The sequence below is a fragment of the Nycticebus coucang genome, chromosome 8 (assembly GCF_027406575.1).
Source record: "Nycticebus coucang isolate mNycCou1 chromosome 8, mNycCou1.pri, whole genome shotgun sequence".
In the NCBI taxonomy this organism is placed as follows: Eukaryota; Metazoa; Chordata; class Mammalia; order Primates; family Lorisidae; genus Nycticebus; species Nycticebus coucang.
The window spans coordinates 51436179-51456130 of record NC_069787.1 but is presented as its reverse complement, the minus strand read 5'-3'; the positions used below and the strand labels follow the sequence as shown (position 1 = coordinate 51456130).

The following is a 19952-nucleotide window of genomic DNA, read 5'->3' as shown; positions in this document are numbered from 1 at the left end:
GCAATTATGAATTGGGCTGCAATGAACATTCTGGTACAAATATCTTAAGCATCTTTTCATGAGCGTGTTGGCCATTTGCGTACCACCTTTGAAGAATTAACTATTCAAGTACTTTGGCCACTGTTTAATTAGGTTATTTTGTGTTATTGTAAACATAGGAGTTCTCTAAATATTCTACATGTGAACCTATCGTCAGGTATGATTTGAAGTATTTTCTTTTGAAGCACAGTTTGCTGGATATGGGACTCTCGGTAGACAGACATTCCCCCGCACCCCATGACTCTGAATATTTCAACCCATCGATATCCAGCCTCCAAGGTTTTTGGTGACAAATCTGATGTCGATCATGTGGAAAAATGATGATGAGAGGCATCTTCCTAGCAGCTGACTACATGTTAACAATGGACCTTATTGTGTATCACACACCCCAAAACACTTCTCTATGGTAACATGATGGCAGCTATTTCTGGTATCTTTCTAACAGCAACTCAAATTTAAAGCAAGCAAAATTGAACACTTCCCATATAGACATGATGAGGTCTCTAGAACCCAAAAGTTAGTATAGATTTTCAAATTATAAGTGATAAGGCCACTGAAATGTTGTACCGGTTTTAATTCCTAACAAACCAAGTATCAATCTCCATAATCCATGTATACAAGAAGCACCTGTTTCTCTTTCAAGTGGAAAAGGTTTTTGCACCCATGTAAGGAAAGGAAAACCCCACCCTGTTATCCCCAGCCCTGATTGGTCCATTTCCCCCTGCCTCTGACCTCATAGAGAGCCATTGAGGCTGACACCTATATAAGGCCGTGTCTGGGCCTGGGTCTTTGGTCGTTACAGCCCAGGAAGCTCTTTTGGTGACCTGCGGACTTGACCTCAGATAGCGTGTTTCCTTGATCGTAGTTCTTGCAGTTATCCCAGTGAGTAGTTTAGCATAGCGTAGATAGAATTCTTAGCATAGTGTTCTTTGTTTTGTTAGCATAAGTTCACCTATTATTTTTATCCTAGTTAGCTTTCATCAGTAGTGTTAGCCTATTTAGTGCCCCAGTTAGTATAGTTTGTTATCTTTTTTAGCATAGTGAGCATTAGTTGTTGTTGTTTTTGTTGATTACTTAGTAAGTGTAGCTTATCTAGCATAGCGCTAGAGTAGTCAGGCTCCCCATGGCGCCTGGGGTGGCCTCCGTGTCTCTGGACAAGGAGGTCCTCCAGGACTACGAGTTCTTGAAGACCCTTGGCCGGGGCAGCTTCGGTGAGGTGAAGCTGGCTCGGCACCTTCCAACCGGGACCAAGGTGGCGGTGAAGATCATCAGCAAACACCGTGCTTGTGCGTCTTCGGAGCCTGAGATCATGAAGTGCTTGGACCATCCCAACATCATTAAGCTGCTGGAGGTCATAGAGGGTAAGGATCAGGTGTACCTTATCATGGAACATGCAGGTGGTGGTGACCTGGCTGACAGAATAGACACATCTGGCCAGATGGAGGAGGGGGAGGCCCGAGCCATATTCTTGCAGATACTGAAAGCCGTGGAGTACCTACACGAAGAGGGCATCTTGCACAGGGATCTGAAGCTTGACAATATTTTGTTAGATTCTCAAAACAATGTCAAACTAGCTGACTTTGGTTTGGCCATTACCTTCACCGAAGTTGAGACGTTCACAGCCTTTTGTGGTACAGCCCGGTATTTGGCCCCAGAAGTTTTCCTGAGGCAGAACTACAAGGGACCAGAGGCAGAAATCTGGAGCCTTGGCGTCATCCTCTATACGTTGGCCGCCGGGACCGCCCCATTCTTCGGAAGGGATTCGGAGGAACTGAAAAGGTCAGTCTTAAGTACCACCTATACGACACCTGCTTTCACCACCCCCAAATTAAAATCGTTTCTCCAAAAGATCCTAAACCCTGACCCCAGCAAAAGGCCCAGCCTCCGTCAGATGATGGAAGACCCCTGGATCCAGGCTGGGCAAGACAGCCAGAGGCCACGCACGGCAGTGGCAGACATGCCACCAGAGACCGCCACTCCGCCAATTCCCGGTGACACTTGTGCCCCCCAGCCTGGTCCGGCGTCCTCTCCCTCCCCTCGCACCAGCCGCCTTAGGGGAGGCCCAGAGGGAGATGCAGGAGCTCAGGCCCGTCCCGGACAAGAGCACTCCCTCCCGGCGGCTGGGCAGGTAGTGGTAGTGGAAGAGGACAGCACTGAAGCGGTCCAGGGCCGGCGGGGGTGCGCGAGGAGGATTGCCAGTTTCTTTTGTAAGATGTTCTGCCTCCCGCTGGCCCAGAAGATCCGCCGCCGCAACAAAGTGGTGCCTGTGACCAACCTGGAGACCTGAGGCCCAGACCAGCCAGTTTGGGGCGGCCAAGCTTCCTCCTTTCATGTCTTACAGTTTTAGCAGATTTTCAATAAACTGACATCGACATTGTATCTTTCTCTGTGTGTACATGGGTGGGGCGCAAGGTGAAGTTCAGGTGCGTGTGGAATGGAGACATAAAGCTAACACCCCCAGCGCTGCAGGCAGATGCAGCTTGCTCTCAGAGATGTGTCGCCTCTGAAGAGCTGACCTCATTGATTGTGACATGAATGGTACGCGGCATAGGCAGGGATTGGGGGTGGGTGGTCATAGGGAACCAAGTTTCAGAAGTCCTGACATCCAAATGGGAAGGGGCCTCGAAGGAGCTGCCAAGGTCACAGCAACGCCAGAGTCTCTGGGCTGTGTGCAGGCCCGAGACGCACACTCCGTGTGTGGCCTCCCCACACTGATGTCACTTGGTTAAGCTTTTCAGAAGGAACAGCGGAGACTTAGGTTCCGGTGGCCTGTGTTGACAGCCCGCGTTGCACAACAGGGTGACCAGGTTAAGGACAATGTAGGGCACATTTCCAAATGCCTGAGAGCCCACCTTAAATGTCTCCTTGGAGGGCAAGAAGGCCCTGAGCTTATGGGATCCTGAAACACGGTGTGGGAGGTCAGGCAGGCAAGGAGTCCCAGATGGGTGAGGGCCCAGACAAGCAGCCTGAGGCCTGCGGAGGCCCCCTAGCCACAGTGGACTGAGCGGAAGCACGGCCTAAACTCCCCCTACCCACAGCCACCTGGGACAACCATTGAGCCTGGACCGTGACTCCTGGGCACTTGTCCCCTCACTGCCCTTCCCTGCCTTTTCTTCCATGGTTGTGGGGGGCAGGGCGAGAGGGTTCTTAGACATCCCACTCCTGTTTCTTCCAAATCTGTACAGATAAATCTCAATCCGGAAAGCCGAGTCCTGGGTATTTTGCTGTTTTGGGTCCTCCCTGCCCAGCTGGGGCTGTGTACACCCTGGTGTAGGCTGCAGGAGGAGCTTAGTACTTGGAGTTAGTGAGAAACACTTAGTGGAAAGGGGCCTGGAGGGAACTACCATGGTCACCCCAACAGCCACACAGGAGTCTCTGAGCCGTTTGCAGGGCAGTGATGCACACACCCGTGGATGGCCTCCCCACCCTGATGTCACCTGGTTAACATCTTCGCGAGGAACCATGGGGTCTTGAGGTCCTGCTGGCCAAAGTGCCCAAAGGTCCCCCAAGGGGGACCACTTGTCCTGCTGTGTTCTGACTAAATAGTGTAATACTTGAACTTTTCTCTGCCATCTTTCCTCCTTTTTATAACAGCAGCACAAGTGGGTCCCTCTAAGAGGCCTGAGCCAGGCTTGGGCCTTGGTGCCACACAAGACCATTCCTCTGTGTTCATTCCTTTCTTTGCAAAAACACATTTCCACACTCATGACCTGTTTTACCTCTCTTTGTAGTTTTTTTTTTTTTTTCTTCCAATGCACACATTGAATCATCTTTGAAAGAACCTCTAACTTAGATGGTAGTATACATATACTGCCTCACTAGGGGCACGTTTACTGCCTTTTCCATAACACTTCCTCCTTGGTTCACCCCATCTGCCAAACCACGTGCATCCAGACTCCCAGACTTTCCATCACCAGTCACTTTATATAGCGGTGAAAACCCTAAAAATGGACAATCTCAATTCTCCTGTACAGAAATAGGTATGTGAATTAGCATGGACTTGTAATAAAATAGCTTAAAAAATTAGCCTAGGCCCGGAAGATATTAGCCTCCATAAAAATACATTTGCTGATAGAAATCAAGGATGCAGCTGGTAGCTTATGTGTGACCCTTTGCTTTCTGTTTTTTCCTGACACTTTGAAAAGGAAGGTAACGCTAATCACTTCTGTCTACCACTGAGTTCTTTGAACCTAATATGCTGACTAAGCACAAATAAGGCTAATGAGCGAGGGCAAGGTTTGGATATCACTCACAGAGGATCTACCTACCAAATCAACTGCTGGGGGAAATGCAGAAACTTGAAACTCTCTGGGGTTATCTGTGGACTCAAGCTATGTGTACCTTCCTGTAACCCGTGGTTGATAAATCCATGTCTTCAACAAATATTTATTGAGCACTTATTATATGTTTGGATGCAGGAATGTGCAATCCTAGGAACATAGCAGCGAATGAAATGGACATGGTCTTCCTAAGGCATTCTGTTTACTCTTAAAGATGGGAGTTCAATGAATAATTTCACAAACTTTTTGTTACCACTTATTAAGTAATATAAAAGTTGAAAAGAGAATGGTTTGAGAATTGGGAGTCTTTGTGCAAGAGAAGATAATTCAGAGTGGCTAGAGAGATAGTGAAGAGAAGGGCCACCTCTGTATTTTCCTCGAATAGCATACCATATGGCCCTCACTAGCAGGGTATAGAAAACTCTGCATACACTGTCTCTGTATTATTTATATTTATCCAATTTATTCACCTGTGGCCTAAGAAATCAGGCATTCACACCAGGAAGACCTACGCAATTAAACACACAAGCATCTTCGTCAATACATACAACTCAGATGACCTGGCTGCTCCCACCCGACCAATGATAGCAGAAATTGTCCTACTTGTCACAGATCACACCGAGACAAATCCAGTGTTTTAGCCCAACTTCCAAGCAGGAGACCTAGAAATGAGCCATTTCTTCCCAACCCTTCCTAGGCATTCTAGTTGTTCAGGAGGCAGTCTAGTGGGCATTCCCCTGGGATGTCCCTCAACCCCACCTTGCACTGACATTTTGTCAGACATTGGGGTAGGGAAGCCCCGAAATCTGGCTGAGAACTACTATGTTTCCGTCTTCCCTTCCCCCTCTCAGTTAGCAAGGCACTAATGGTCAAACCCAGCCAAGTCAGAATTAGTCGGGCTGAAAAACAAACACAGAGGCTTGCCCAGGAAAGACCCAACACAGTGATACAAATGTTGCAATATCCAGAGGACAGATTTCTAGTTCGGGGGTAGGGCAGCTGGGAAGCACCAGACAAAGAGTGAGCCGAAGAACCAGAGAAGCTGTGGAATCCACAGAGGCTTGTAATTGACCTTCCCCTTGGTAGGGGTAGGGGAGGGAGGAGAGAGACAGAGGTTCTGCCAGTTTAGGCATGGAGCACAGGGAAACAGGAATCAGGATGCCATAAAGACAAGGCTGTTCAGCTTCCTTCAACAAACAGAAAAAGATGGCCTGGGTTGAGAGTGGCCTGTACCGGAGGAACCCTCTCATCCTTCCCTGGCTTCCCTCTGCCCAGGTCCCAGGGTCCACGCCCTCTACACCTGCAGGTCTTTGTTGTTCCCTGTGACAGCTGTCTCAAGGACTGCTCCTAATGGTCTAGTGCTGTGATTGCAACTGAGGCCCAATTTGTCTAAAAAGATTCTTCGTAGCAATGACATTGGAACCTCTGAGACAAGCAGAAGTTGCTGGCTGACTAATAGTCCTTCCCAAGTACATAATAACTTGGGGTATAATACCTCCTGCTGAGGCACCCATCAATGCCACAGCTACGTAAGGGGATGACAGGGTTGCCCAGGGTTCTTCATGTGTGATTTGGAGGGGATGAGTGGGAGCCAGTGTGGAACCCTGCCACTTTAGGCCTGTTCATTTATGACCATGGCCACCAGGCTCGGGACACCCCCCCACCTTGGGCTCCCTGTTATCGGGGGACACTCCGTGCCCAATAACCAGGATGTCCCCATTTGGGACAGGGCCACCAGTGCTTCATGGCTTTTCCCTCCTCAACTTTGGTCCTTCTGGGGCTGGTGTGACACTCTCTAAAAGTGTCCCGGTTTCCCACAAGGGTGGCAGGTCTTTCCACCATCACCAGGGCACTGTGGGGTGAGTGTCTGGGGAGGGCATTGCTACAAAAGGCACCCCCAGTATTCTGGCCTTTTGGAACTCCCCTGTGTTACATATCCCGGTTGTTGGGGACAGAGGAGGCCACTGACAGTATCTGGGACATGTCTGGGGGCCTAAGGCCAACTTGGAGTTTCCTATGGGTTATCACAGTCAGAGGTGTCAATCGTGGATCAATCACTATTTCTGCCTCGGCTGATCTGGGTCCATGTTGTCCACCTTCTGACAGCTTCGGTGATTATTTCTCTACATATTGCTAGGCTTTCCTCCTTTCCCTGAACCCCTCTGTTACTTTGGCAAAGTTGAGTGGTTTCACCTGAATAGCTTCCATGCCCTTATAAAACACACTAGCATTTGGCTGCGGAGATGGGATCCTCTTTGACACAGATGCAGATTCCACCCTGGATCCCCTTGAACTGTTTGATTCCCAGGCAGGAGCTTTGACTAGGGCACGGAATTGGTCCCCTTAGATGTGACCAGCTGTCCAAATCCTGTGTCTGTCATCTACAAACATCAATGTGAGAGTAAGACGCACGCATCCTTTTAGGTCAAATCAAAAACAATAGCCAGGTATTCACATTCCTCTGTGAATTTCCCAGGGTCAGCAGAGAAATTCCCTAACTTTTCATTACACACCTCTAGATCACCCACTGAAAAGAGAACCCGAACCCTCACAGGCTGTCCTGTGGGTCCTGATACCTCCTGCAAAGAACATAGAGAAGGAACGTTAAGAAAGTCCAGAAAGGGGTCTAAAGAGAAGGCGTGGGATCCTATGCTGGTGGGGCTGTGCCTCTCCCGGGGCTGAAGCAGCGGCCACAGTCCTGATCACTGCCTCAAAGTCTCAGGCCTGTTCAAAGCCAGAGGCATTCGGATATCTCCCTGTTTCCTAAGCCAACACTTTTCCACACAAGATTCACTATATTGGGTTTGATCCCTCAGGACCCACCAGCAGGAAGTATCAGGACCCACGTTGTCCTCGAGCTTCCCTCTTGCGTTTACTCCTACGAGTTTTATACTGTTAACTCCTGACATTTAAGTCTTGAATTCACTGTGAGTTAAGTTTGTGTATGATATGAAAATGTCACTGTCCAGAGAGAACAGCCCACATCACAAACTCCCAAAGCTTCAGACGCTGACCCGGATGTGGCGAGAAGGGAACACTTTTACATTGTTAGTAAGACTGCAAACTAACGCAGCCTCTTTGGAAAGAAGTATGGAGAATCCTCTAAGAACTCAAACTAGACCTTTCCTTTGATCCTGCAATCCCATTATTAGGCATCTACCCCGAACAAAGAAGAATTATTTTATCATAAGGATATTTTCACTTGATGTTTTATCAGAGCTCAGTTTACAACTGCCCAGAGGCAGAAACAAACTAATTGCTCATCAACACATGAATGGATTACTGAAGTCTGGTATGTGAGTATCATGGAATAGTATTCAACCATAAAAAGGTGGAGAATTTCTATCGTTTGTATTAACCTGGATGGAGTTGAAACACCTTCTTCTTAGGAAAGTATGTCAAGAATGGAAAATCAAGTACGCAATGAACTCCATACTAATATGAAGCAGTAGGTGAAGTAATACATGCCCAACCAAGAGAAAATCTCAAGTTATGGGGAAGAAGAGGAGAAGGGGAGGCGGGGATTGGTGTGTTCCCAGTGAATGGGCACAATGTAAGGGTATGTGGCACACCTCCCGGGTGTAGGTCACTATTACCACAGGGACTTTACGTAACAAATGCAAACATCATTACTTATTAATCAGAAATAAAAAAAATAAAACTGAAAACCGAGTCTGCTGAGGTCATGTGAACTATCAGCCTTAACAAGCCCTGAACAAGGTTCCGGGAGGAGCTGAGATGGGGGGAACGCACAGACTCAACTTTTGGTTCTGGGGGTTCATGGACGTGCCTTGGTACAAGGCAGCACAGGTCCCAGAGCCAGACAGATGTGCTGCACACCCTGCCACTGGAGCCTTTCCTGCCTAAGACTCTAGGTCTGACCTCCCAAATGTCTGTGCAGGCTTGAAGGAGAGTGGTGAGCTCACAATGAGCAGTGCTCAAGACTGGCTGCAGAGCGAAAAGACACACGAACCAGCAAATATAGGTGGCAGCAATGGCTGTTAGCTGCCTTCCAAGTTTCCACACGGCCCTCTTCCTTAAGAAAGGATCCCCCACTTTTGGGGGGGTATAAGTGTTCCAGGGAAAACATTTCTAGCTTCTCTTGTCTCCTGGTATGGATAATGGGCAATCTTCTGGTCAATGAGATGTAGAGAGAAATTGTTCTAAGCCCCTGGCAAGGCTAATGACAAACAAGTAGGTGAGCTAAAACGTGAGCTTTTTAACTTTGAGGCTATGTGGAAAGAAGATGTGACAGCTGGAACTCCATCAAGCATTTTAGACCCCGAGTCCCCTAAACTATATATGCCACGTAATAGCACGATGACATAGAAAGACAAGTCTGAACCCCTTATGAATAAGGAACGGCCAAACTACCCCCGTATGAAATGTCACAGGTGACAGAGAAATAAAATTATTGGTTAAGGCGGGGCCATTTTGGGTTTTGTTCCAGTAAGTTGACTTAATTCATCTCTATGTTCATCCAGTCAGGAAGCTGCTAAGCTCAAAACCACAACTACCTTTCTTTCACCCTTACATCCAGATAGCAACAGTGAGCTCAAGCTTGGTCTCTGCTGCTTCAGCCAAGCAGCCAGGAAGGGCCCCGACTCCCTCCCTCCCTCTCCTGGATCCTGGTGAAAAGCTCCGTCTCTGTAAAGGTATGGCAAGGTGTTGCCTAAAAATGACTGCTGGCCTAACTGGGATTTCTATATCCACATGGTAGTGTCTCTCTCTCTCTCTCTCTCTCTCTGAGTCGCAGATCACAGGACAAAGGTTTCTGTGTGTTTTCTGCTCTGGGGCATGCCCTGATCTGGAGTAGGGACAGGGAGGTCTCACAGACACGCGCTTCATGAGTTGATGGAGGGTCAGGAGGAGCAGGGTGGGCATCTGCTCAAAGCTGCTCAAAGCTGACACCTGCAAAGGGCTGCTGAGTTTGCTCTGGGGGTCAGGGCGCATTGCTTTCAACCCTGCTGGGTGATGCTAGGCCCATTTCCTCACTTATTCACCCTGAAATCCCTGACATGGGAAGAGAGATTCACAGACATCAGGCAAGGGACACCCTTGGCTGGACTCTGTTCTGTATCTGGCACTATGCCCAGGGCTACAAGTGCAGAGATGAAAGGTCCTAAGGTCACTGAACTGGCCTCCAAAGGGAACACAGGGAGAAATAAACATCACACACCGTGGGGACCAGCACTGTGTCACCCTGGATGGCAGGAAATGTGAGGGCTGCCCGGCCCATCCAGGACCTTGGGGGCTCCCCCAGGAGAAGGAAATCCCACCAGCGCGGCCCCTCTGGGCCTCTTGTGGATTAGGCAGGGATCAGACACAGGCAGGGCAGGTCTATCGAACCGCCTGCTGTGCGGGAACCCTTGTGTGAAGACTTCACAACCTCCCTCGGTGGGAGGGCCAAGTCCTCGTCCTCATGTTTTACTCAATGACCCTCACTGAGCACTCACTACCTCCCAGACTGCTTTCTACACCCACTCTGCTTATCAGCTCAGTAATCCTCACCACAGCCTATACGGTAGCAGGGACCTGGAGGCCCAGAGAAGTTCAATGAGCCAGAGCACAGAGCTGCTGTGTGTCAGACCCGGACGCAGTCTTGGGGCTGGTGTGGAGCTGAGCCCGTGTGCTCCACCCTGCACATGCCATGGCCACCTCCCGCCTCACACGGGAACAGGGATTCACAGACACCAGGCAAGGGGCAGATTCCACCCCAGAAACAAGTCTGTAGAGGCCTCAGAATCTAACACGCCAAAGACCACTGCCCCGGTTCTGGGTCTCTGTGGGGATTCTGAAGGGACTGGAGTGGACCAGAAGAGCCCCTCTGCCCTGACCCCTGTTGGAACCTTTTCCAACTCTTTGGAGTCCATGTTACTGCTGTGGTCACGACAGCCAGGCAGGTCAGCACACTTTAAAGCCTGCCAATCACTGTCCATTTGAACATGTGGCTGTCAGCACCCACTGTCCCCTGCGGGGGAGGCTCTGCTCCTCTACATCAGTTCCTGCTGTCAGCCAGAAAGTCACAGGCAGCGGGAGGCATGCCAAAAGCTATTCTGAACAATTGGGGTTTTCTTAGGAATTCATCAGAGCAAATGAATAATTCACCTCGAGGAAGGAGATGGAAGGAGGTATGGGAGGGGCAGGGCCCCAGCTCACCTTGAAGAGCAGATAGGCAGTGATGGTGATCCTGGCACTCAGGTGGACGTGGCCACGCCGTAGTTCACCAGGAGTGTGCTGGAGCCCTGGCCTCGGCTCTCACCTTGATGCCACTGCAGTGCTTAGAGCCCGGTGGCAGCCTCCCTGCACCAAAAAGGAGAACTACATGGTCACCGTAAACTTGCCCTTGGTGAACAAGGCACGGCAGGCTGAGGGTCCCTCTTTCATTCTAGGCTTGATAGGAAATCTGGTGATTTTAACAATCATTTTTAATTTAAATATACTTCACTAGAATATACAACTTGCACTTTTTATTTTATACGACTTACTTTTTTTTTTTTTTGCCACATATTGAACACACCCTGTATCCAGCACTCAGATCAGGAAACAGATTATCAGCACCCCAGGGTCTCCTGGAGACCCCTCTGATGTCTAGCCTGTCCCCTAGGGAAACCCCTACCTTGACTTCTACCATCAAAAGCCTAATGTTGCCTGATGCTATAGTTAAACTCTTCCATACCTGGCTTCCTCGGCTCCACATCGTTCATGAGCTTCCTCATCTGTCACACATTGCAGGTCCCTATGCACATTTCCATATATCACGCCATTGTATGGACACAGGGCAGTAGACTGACCCATGCTGCTGTGCACATTTCCGTTCCTTCCAGTCTGAGGCTCAGATCCACGGGACTGATAAGAACATCCAGGCGCCTTCCTTTCCGAGGGCACGCTTAGGAGTTTCTGTTGGGTGTCTCCCCAATAGTGAGTCTTCTAGGCCGTTGAGCATGCGTTATTATTGCAAAATAACTCTCTCAAAGTGGCTCCACCGATGGATACTGCTTCTAACAGTTGCCCTATATCCTTGCCTTTGTTTTCCATCAATGCCTTAATGACATTTTTAAAACATTCTTTTGATTCTGAAAAAACACACATGACATAGTATCTCCACCTTGCTCCTTTTCCATGTACAGTTCAGAGGTGTGAAGGACACTCACACCGTGTGCTACTGTCACCACCATTTCTCTGTACAACTCTTTTTGTAAAACTGAAGCTCTGTACCCAGTAAACAGTAACTCCTGAATTCCCACCACTCTCCCTGCAGCAGCCCTGCCCTACAATGCAAGGAGTCCTTCTGGTTGGATAGAAAAGACACTAGATAGGAACTCAGAGCTTGATAAAGAAATAAACATGTCTGGTAAGGCAAATACACCATTTTACATCCCCTCCTCCACCAGTGCACAAGAGTTCCACTTTCTCCACATCTTCACCAACACTTACTGACTTCCGTTGCTGTTTGGATAGGAGCCATCCTAAGGAGTGTAAAGCAGTTTCTCCTTGTGGTTCTGCTTTGCAGTACTCTGATGATTAGTGCTGTTAAGCATCTATTCATGAGCATCTTGGCCATTTGTGTACCACCTTGGAAGGGATATCTGTTCAAGTCCTTCGGCCACTGTTACCTTAGGTTATTTTCTTTTATTGTTGTAAACATAGGAGTTCTCTAAATATTTTCCATCTGAACCTATTATCCGGTATGATTTGAAGGTATTTTCTTTTGAAGCACACTCTGTTGGATATTGGACTCTCGGTAGACAGACCTTCCCCCTCACCCCATGATTTTGAATATTTCAACCCATCGATATCCAGCCTCCGAGGTTGTTGGTGAGAAATATGATGTTATTCATGTGGAAAAATGATGATGAGAGTCATCATCCTCACAACTCCTTGACGTTAACAATGGAATTTATTGTGTATCGCACACCCCAAAACACTTCTGCATCGTATTGTCATGACAGCTATTTATGGCATCTTTCTGACCACAACCCAAATTTAAAGAAAAAACATTCAACACTTCCCATATAGACATGATGAGGTCTCTAGAAACCTAAAGTTTGTATATATTTTCAAATGATAAGTGATAAGGCCACTGAAATGTCGCACAGGTTTTAATTTCTAATAATTGATTCAAATATCAATCTCTATAATCCATGTAAACAAGAAGCCCATGTTTCACTTTCAAGGGGAAAATGTTTTTGTGCTCATAAAGGGAAAAAAAGGAAAGAAAGAAAAAGAAAGAGAAAGAGAAAGAAGGAAAGAGAAAGAAAGAAAGAAACCCACTCTGTGTTATCCCCATCCCTGATTGGTCCATTGACCCCATAGAGAGCCATTGAGGCTGAATCCTACATAAACCTCTGTCTGGGCCTGTGTCTTTGGTCATTACAGCCCAGGAAGCTCTTTTGGTGACCTGCGGACTAGACCTCAGATAGTGTGTTTCCTTGATGGTAGTTCTCGCAGTTATCCCAGTGAGTAGTTTAGAATAGCGGAGACAGTATTTTTAGCATAGTGTTATTTGTTTTCTTAGCATCAGTTGACATATTATTTTTATCCTAGTTAGCTTTCATTAGTAGTGTTAGCCTATTTAGTGCCCCAGTTAGTATAGTTTGTTAGTGTTTTTAGCATAGTGTTAGTTGTTTTTGTTGATTCCTTATTTAGCGTAGCTTATCTAGCATAGTGCTAGAGTAGTCAGGCTCCCCATGGCACCTGGGGTGGCCTCCGCGTCTCTGGACAAGGAGGTCCTCCAGGACTATGAGTTCTTGAAGACCCTTGGCCGGGGCAGCTTCGGTGAGGTGAAGCTGGCTCGGCACCTCCCAACCGGGACCAAGGTGGCGGTGAAGATCATCAGCAAACACCGTGGTTGTGCCTCTTCGGAGCCTGAGATCATGAAGTGCTTGGACCATCCCAACATCATTAAGCTGCTGGAGGTCATAGAGGGTAAGGATCGGGTGTACCTCATTATGGAACATGCAGGTGGTGGTGACCTGGCTAACAGAATAGACAAATCTGGCCAGATGGAGGAGGGGGAGGCCCGAGTCATATTCTTGCAGATACTGAAAGCCGTGGAGTACCTTCACAAAGAGGGCGTCTTGCACAGGGATCTGAAGCTTGACAACGTATTACTGGACTCCCAAAAGAATGTGAAATTAGCTGACTTTGGCTTGGCCACAACGTTCACCGAAGTTGAGATGTTCACGAGCTGTTGTGGCACCCCTGCGTATTGGGCCCCAGAGATTTTCCTGCTGCAGCCCTACAAAGGACCAGAGGCAGAAATCTGGAGCCTTGGCGACATAATCTATACAATGGCCGCTGGGACCATCCCATTTTTCGGACGGGATTCGGAGGAACTAGGAAGGTCAGTCTTAAATAGCACCTATACGACACCTGCTTTCACTACCCCTGAATTAAAATCCTATCTCCAAAAGATCCTAAACCCTGACCCCAGCAAAAGGCCCAGCCTCCGTCAGATGATGGAAGACCCCTGGATCCAGGCTGGGCAAGACAGCCAGAGGCCACGCACAGCAGTGACAGACATGCCACCAGAGACCGCCACTCCGCCAATTCCCGGTGCCACTTGTGCCCCCCAGCCTGGTCCGGCGTCCTCTCCCTCCCCCAGCACCAGCCGCCTTAGGGGAGGCCCAGAGGGAGACGCAGGAGCTCATGCCAATCCCGGACAAGAGCACTCCCTCCCGGCGGCTGGGCAGGTAGTGGTAGTGGAAGAGGACACCACTGAAGCCGTCCATGGCTGGCGGGGGTGCGCGAGGAGGATTGCCAGTTTCTTTTGTAAGATGTTCTGCCTCCCGCTTGCCCAGAAGTTCCGCCGCTGCAACAAGGTGGTGCCTGTGACCAGCCTGGAGATCTGAGGCCCAGACCAGCCAGGGTGAGGCGGCCAAGCTTTTTCCTTTCATGTCTTACAGTTTTAGAGGATTTTCAATAAACTGACATTGACATTATATCTTTCTCTGTGTGTACACGGGTGGGGCACAAGGTGAAGTTCAGGTACGTGTGGAATGGAGACATAAAGCTAACACCCCCATCCCTGCAGGCAGATGCAGCTTGCTGTCAGAGATGTGTCACCTCTGAAGAGCTGACCTCATTGATTGTGACACGGATGGTGGGCGACATAGGCAGGGATGGGGTGTTGGGGCTGGTCACAGGGAATCAAGTTTCAGAAGTCCGGACACCCCAGTGGAAAGGGGCCTTGAGGGAACTGCCAAGCTCACAGCAACACCGGAGTCTCTGGGCTCCCCAGAGATGCGCACCCCATGCGTGGCCTCCCCACACTGATGTCACTTGGTTAACCTTTTCAGAAGGAACAGTGGACACTTAGGTTCTATTGGCCTGTGTCCACAGCCCGTGTTGCACAGAGGGTGACCAGGTTTAGGAAAATATAGGGCACATTTCAAATTACCCGAGAGCCCACTTCAAATGTCTCCTTGGAGGGCAAGAAGGCCCTGAGCTCCCAGCATCCGGAAACACGGTGTGGGAGGTCGGCCAGGCAAAGACTCCCAACTGGGTGGGGGGGCCAGAAAAGCAGCCTGAGAGGAGTGAGCGGGAGCATGGCCTGGCTTCCTACCCCTGACCATGGGACAACCATTGTGGCTGGACTGTGACTCCTGGGCATTGGTCTCCTCACTGCCCTTCTCTCCCTTTTCTTCCATGGTTGTGGGGCGGGCAAGAGGGTTCTTAGTCATCCCAGTCCCGTTTCTTCCAAATCAGTACAAATAAATGTGAATCCTGAAAGCTGAGTCCTGGGTATTTTGCTGTTTTCCGTCCTCCCTGCGCAGCTGGGGCCATGCACACCCTGGTGTAGGCTGCAGGAGGAGCTTGGTACTTGTAGTGAATGAGAAACACTCAGTGGAAAGGGGCCTGGAGGGAACTACCAAGGTCACCCCAACAGCCACACAGGAGACTCTGGGCGGTATGCAGGGCCGGGATGCACACACGCATGGGTGGCCTCCCCACCCTGATGTCACCTGGTTAACATCTTCACCAGTAACAATGGGGACTGGAGGTGTCCCTGGCCTGTGTTGATTATCCTAAGTAGGATAACAAAGTCATGTGAACCGGACTGTTTAGGGAGTCAGATAGTGACATGGCTGTGGTCCCCAAAGTACCCTAGGGGACCACTTGTCCTGCTGTGTTCTGATGAAATAGTGTATGTAACACTTGAACTTTTCTCTTTGATCTTTCCTCCTTTTTATTACTGTAGCACAGGTGGGTCCCTCTAAGAGGCCTGAACCAGGCATGGGCCTTTGCTCCCACACAACACCGTTCCTCTGTGTTCAGTCCTTTCTTTGCAAAAACACATTTCCACATTCACAACCTGTTTTGCCTCTCTTTTTATCTTTTTTTTCAAATCCATACACTGAATCAACTTTGAAACAACCTCTAACTTAGATGGTAGTATGCATATATTTCCTCACTAGGGGCATGTTTATTGCCTTTTTCATAACACTTCCTCCTCCTTGGTTCACCCCATATGCCAAACCATGTGCATCCAGACTCCCAGACTTTCCCTCACCAGTAACATTGAAGTGCAGGGAAGACCCTAAGAAAGGACATTCTCAATTCTCCTTTATAGAAATAGGTATGTGAATTAGCATGGACTTGTAATAAAAAAGCTTAAGAAATTAGCCTAGGCCCGGGAGGTATTAGCCTCCAGAAAAACACATTTGCTAATAGCAATCAAGGATGCAGCTGGAAGCTTATGTGTGACCCTTTGCTTTCTGTTTTTCCTGACACTTTGCAAATGAAGGTAATGCTAATCACTTCTGTCTACCATTGAGTTGTTTGAACCTAATATGCTGACTTAGCACAAATAAGGCAGATGAGTGAGGGCCAGGTATGGATGTTACTCACAGAGGACCTACCTATCAAACAAACTGCTGAGGGAAACGCATAAACTTGAAATTATTTGGGGTTATCTGTGGACTCAAGCTATGTGTACATTCCTGTAGCCCGTGGTTGATAAATCCATTTGTTGAACAAATATTTATTGAGCACCTATTATGTACTTGGACTCAGAAATGTGGAATCCTAGGAACGTGGCAGTGAATGAAACAGACATGGTCTTCCTAAGGCTTTCTGTTTACTTTTAAACAGGGGCATTCAATGAATAATTACATAAACTTTTTGTTACAACTTATTAAGTGATACAGAAGTTGAAAAGAGAATGTTTTGAGAATTTGGGGTCTTCATGCAAGAGAAGATAATTCAGAGTGGCTAGAGAGATAGTGAGGAGAAGGGCCGCCTCTGTATTTTCCTCGAATAGCATACCATATGGCCCTCACTAGCAGAGTATAGAAAAATCTGAAGACATTGTCTCTGTTTTATTTATATTTATCCAATTTATTAACCTGTGATCTAAGAAATCAGGATTCACACTAGGAAGACCTACACAATTAGACACACGAGCACTTTCATCAATACATACAACTCAGATGACCTGGCTGCTCCCACCCAACCAATGATAGCAGAAATAGTCCTACATATCACGGATCACACTAAGACACATCCAGGGTTTTACCCCAAATTCCAGTCAGGAGACATAACAATGAGCCATTTTCTTGCCAACCCTTCCTAGGCATTCCAGTTGCTCAGGAGGCAGTCTAGTGGGGAGTCCCCCGTACCCCATCCTGAACTAACATTTTGTCAGACATTGGGGTAGGGAAGCCCCGAAACCTAGCAGAGAACTTCTATGTTTCCATCTTCCCTTCCCCCTCTCAGTTAGCAAAGCACTAAAGGTCAAACCCAGCCAATTCAGAATTAGTGTGGCCGGAAAACAAATGAGGAGGCTTGCCCAGGAAAGCCCTAACACAGTGATACAAATGTTGCAATATCCAGAGGACAGATTTCTAGTTCGGGGGTAGGGCAGCTGGGAAGCACCAGACAAACAGGGAGCAGAACTTAACCAGAGAAGCTGTGGAGCTTGTCATTTACCTTCCTCTTGGCAGGGGGAGGGGAGGGAGGAGAGAGACAGAGGTTCTGCCAGTTTAGGGATGGCACACAGGGAAACAGGAAATCAGGATGCCATAAAGACCAGGCTGTTCAGCCTCCTTCAACAAACGGGAAAAGGTGGCCTGGTTTGAGAGTCGCCTGTCCTGGAGGAACCCCCTCAGCCTTCCCTGGCTTCCCTCTGCCCAGGTCCCAGGGTCCACGCCCTCTACACCTGCAGGTCATTGTTGTTCCCTGTTACAGCTGTCTCAAGGCTTGCTCATAATTGTCTTGGGCTGCGATTGTAATTGAGGCCCAATTTGTCTAAAAAGACTCTTCGTAGCAATGACATTTGAACCTGTGAGAGAAGCAGAATTTGGTGGCTAATTGTCCTTTCTCAATTACATAATAACGTGGGGTATAATGCGTCCTACTGACGCACCCATCAATGCCACAGCTATACAATGAGATGGCAGGGTTACCCAGGGTTCTTCGTGTGTGATTTGGAGGGGATGAGTGGGATCCAGTGTGGAACCCTGCCACTTTACGCCTTTTCCTTTATGACCATGGCCACTGGGATCTGGATGCCACCCCTTAGTCTCCCCGTGATCGAGGGACACTCCGTGCCCAATAACCATGAATTACCTACTTGGGACAGGGCCACCAGTGCTTCAGGGCTTTCCCCTCCTCACCTTTGGTCCTTTTGGGTCTGGTGTGACAGGAGTCTCTGGGTCATTTACAAAGTGGTGATGCACACACCTGTGATGTCACCTGGTTAACATCTTCACTAGGAACAATGGGGATTTGAGTTCTTGCTGGCCTGTGTTCATTATCCAGAGTAGGGTAACAATGTTGTGTGAAGCAGACTGTTTAGTGTGTCAGAGAGTGACCTGGGTATGGTCTCCAGAGTGTGTTAGGGCTGCTTGTCCCTCTATGTTGTCTGAAAAGTATAACACTTGAACTTTCCTCTGTGATGTTTTCTCTTTTTTATCACATTGATATGTAAGGTTCTTCTCAGACGCAGAGTGAGGTGTGGGTCTCCAGCCAGCTGGAGGTAAAAGGGTGCTTCTGGGCCAAACAGACGTCCTAGGGGTCAAAGGCAGAATGGATCCTGGGAGACCACAGTCCAGAGGAATGGCAGGTGGTGGGAAGAATGGCTTTCATAAGACAAGTTACACCTTCTCAGGGCCCTGGTATTTCCATGACAGGTATAGATCTGTGGTTTCAGACACTCCTGAATCAGCTGCCTCTTGAGGTTCTAAGAATTCTCAGGAATGTGTGGGAAGGCCCCAGCCCTGTTGCATGGACTGGCCCCATGGTGTGAGCAGTCTTTAACATGCAGCGGCCCTGACCACTATAACAGTGAGGGAGATGACTCTCCTGTACCCCAGCAGTGCAGGGCCAGGGGAAGCAAAAAGGATCTGAGGACATGGTGGGAGTCTTGTGGGTCCACTTTGTCCCCCAGAGAGGAATTTCTTTGTGCCTCACAGCCCAATTAGTGGTCACCCACTGTTGTTGCCCTTAAATTCCCCACTGGCTCTCACCCCTTCAGGGCAAGTCCCAGTTCCTCAGTCGATTTTCAGGTCACTCCATGTTCTAGCCCCTGTTGACTTTTTTCCTGCCCCAGCCCACCCTTTCCACTACACACAGTGAGTCTTCCAGTTTGCCACAGAAGTCATCACACCTCCAGCCTCTGCCCCTGTGGGTTCCTCACTGTTCAGCCCACATGCCGGCCATCTGGCCAAGGCCCACTGGGCTGCCAGAGATGGATCAGACACAGATGCCCACACTGTGAAGACCTTGCTGCCCAGCTGGGAAGATGAGACAGGGACCTAACTAGCTACATACAGCCACCTGTTCACAGGTATAAAAAATGGATGTGCACAGCCCCGCCCATGGTCACCTGCTGTTGAGGGATCAGGGCAGCTTCTGAAGGAGGTGGGTCTGGGGGCTCCTCCACAGGAACTGTCCAGGAGGTATTTTGGGCAGAAGGAAGCCAGGATGGTTAGGACCCCCAGGGCAAAGGTGGCAACAATCCCAGATTTTAGACCACCTCCCCTCATTACTGAGACAACCCCTGCATGGGTGCATTTTGCTTCGGGCCTACACACTTTATCCATCCCCCAGGAGGGTCCTGATGACTGGACATTCTGCTGATGAGACCTTCTCTCTGCTGCTGCTTCAGGCTGGGCTGGGTGCTCCAGTGGCAACCTCTCATGTCCCTCATTAGTTCCACGCTTGGCTTTATGGAGAGTAAGTGGTGGCAATCAGGCCCTAAAATAAATCATTAATTTGTTAGGTAACTTGGCTTAAGTCAGTCACAACAGTGCTGGCTACCCAGTATTTTCTCCATAAACACTACTTGTCACTCATCCCCCTTCCACCTAGACAAAGACCTAAGCAGTTACCACCTTCAAGAAATATTACACTGTAGGGTGGCGCCTGTGGCTCAGTGAGTGGGGCACCAGCCCCATATACCAAGGGTGGCGGGTTCCAATCCAGCCCCAGCTGAACTGCCACCAAAAAATAGCTGGGCGTTGTGGCAGGCGCCTGAAATCCCAGCTGCTTGGGAGGCTGAGGCAGGAGAATCGCGGTAGCCCAAGAACTAGAGGTTGCTGTGAGTCCTGTGACATCATGGCACTCTACTGAATGCGGTAAAGTGAGACTCTGTCTCTACAAAAAAAAAAAAAAAAAAAAAAAAAATTA

The 19952-nt window shown here is 48.8% G+C and overlaps 1 long non-coding RNA gene across 1 annotated transcript in view; it reads right to left on the bottom strand.

Annotated features, from left to right (window-relative positions):
- Positions 1-19952, bottom strand: part of LOC128592697 (uncharacterized) — a 74321-nt gene that overhangs the window by 1921 nt on the left and 52448 nt on the right. Inside the window, exon 2 of the long non-coding RNA XR_008381978.1 lies at positions 10479-10622. This is a non-coding gene — a long non-coding RNA (uncharacterized LOC128592697). The remainder of the gene's footprint in view (positions 1-10478; positions 10623-19952) is intronic.